Source organism: Neovison vison, chromosome 1 (assembly GCF_020171115.1).
Source record: "Neovison vison isolate M4711 chromosome 1, ASM_NN_V1, whole genome shotgun sequence".
Taxonomy (NCBI): Eukaryota; Metazoa; Chordata; class Mammalia; order Carnivora; family Mustelidae; genus Neogale; species Neogale vison.
In genome coordinates, this window is record NC_058091.1 from 149,918,221 (window position 1) to 149,920,403 (window position 2,183).

The following is a 2,183-nucleotide window of genomic DNA, read 5'->3' on the forward strand; positions in this document are numbered from 1 at the left end:
AAGAGGTCACCAATGAAGTCCACACTGCGTATATTCCGACAGGAAAAATATTTTCCCAACAAATAAACTGGAAGACCAGAAAGAAGGAAGGAAGGAAGGAGAGAGAGACAGAAAGAAAGAAAGAAAAAAAGAAAAGAGAAACCTCAGAAACTAACCCACACATGTACAGTCTTATCTTACGACACAGAAGCAGAAAACACACAATGGGGAAAGGACTGCCTCTTCAGTGAATGGTACTGGGAAAACTGGACACTACAAAGGGGCACCTGGGTGACTCAGTGGGTTAAAACCTCTGTCTCCAGCTTGGGTCATGGTCCCGGGGTCGTGGGATCGAGCCCGTTATTGGGCTCTCTGCTCAGCAGGAAGCCCACCTCCCCATCTCTCTCTCTCTGCCTGCCTCTCTGCCTGCTTGTGATCTCTCTCTGTCAAATAAATAAAGAAAATCTTAAAAAAAAAAAAAAAGTGGGCACTAAATGCAGAAGAATGTGACTGGATCACTTTCTTACCACAATAAAAAATTATGAATGAATGAAGGACTTGAACATAAGAACTAAATCCATAAACCTCCAAGAAGAAAACACAGGTAGTAAGTTTCTTGATACTGGTTTTGGGGAAGAGCCTTTTACATCAGACACCAAAAACAAAAGCAAAATAAACAAGTGGAAGGACATCAAACTGAAATTTCTGCACGACCAAAGAAACCATCAAAGCCTTAAAGGAAACCTCCCCAATGAGAAAAAATATCTGCACATCATATCTGTGAGAAGAGGCTAATATCCAAAATACACAAACACCCCTTCAGAGCCAAAGAAAAAATGAATAAAACACTGGGGGGAATATGTGAATAGACACTTTCCAAAGATGGCATCCGGGTAGCCAACAGACACAGAGAAAGTTGCTCCACATTACTAATTGTCAATTTGACAGAAGTCAAAACCGCCATCAGCTATCACCTCACAACTGTGGGAATGGCAACTGTCCCAGAGACAGACACCCAGTGCAGTCAAGGGTGTGGACCCAAGGGGACCCTGTGCACTGCTGGTGAAAATGGAAATGGGCACAGCCACTGTGACAAATGCTATGGAGTTTCCAAAAACCTGAATACAACTACCACATGTTACTCAGTAACGGCTCTACTGAGTATTTCTTCAGAGAACACAGAAACACTCCCTCCAAAAGAGAGATGCACTCCCATGTTCATGGCAGCATTATGCACAATAACCGGATATGGAAACATCGGCCTTGGGAGCCTTATGCTAAGTCACTCAGACACAGAAAGACACACACCAGATGTTCTCATGGACATTCCACGTGGAATCCCAAAAGTACGGAACGCATGCATGCCGAGAACAGATGGGTGGTTGCCAGATTCAGGGATGGTGGGGGGAAACAGGTGAAGGTAGTCCAACATGCCATGTTTGAGTGATAAAATCCACAAGTCATGGAATGTTCTGTGCAGCATGGAGACGAAAGCTAACCGTGCAGGATGGGGTGCAGGCTCCCCTCTACTTGAAAGTACCGTGTTCCTAGGAAACCTTTCACGGCAGAAGTGTTGTCAATGGAAAAAGGAACCACCATTCATTTCTACAGAAAAACGAGTGAGCATGCTCAGACACCAACAGTTCCTTCCCTTTGGCTCTTCTTAGGTCTCAGGACACAGCATCCTCACAGAAGCCCGAAATAAATGGAGAGAAAGCGCAGCAGATGCTCACAGACACAACTGAAAGTGCTGGTGGCTGGACGCGGAGAGCCGTGCCCAGGAAGGAGCCGGTTGGGGTGCACGCCGCCTCTGCACGGTTCCCCACACAACAGAGGCTGAACACGATGCCCATGTTTTGACTTTTTTCATAGGAGGGAAATCCTCTTCAGGTTTCTTCTGCTACTGAGGCTAATGTAGGTGTCTCCAAAAAGCCACGTGACTTACCATGAACTTTGAGAAAAGTGGGGGAGATTTGTACTTGAAAGCCTAGCTAATAGGATCCAACAGTACGTTAAAAAGATTATCCACCATGGCCAGGTGGGATTTATCTGTGGGATACAAGGGTGGCTCAACATTTGCAAATCAGTCAATGTGATAGAACAAATCAATAAGAGAAGAACCACATGGTCCTCTCAATTGATGCAGTAAAAGCTCTTCACAAAATACAGCATCCTTTCCTGATCAAAACGCTTCAAAGTATAGG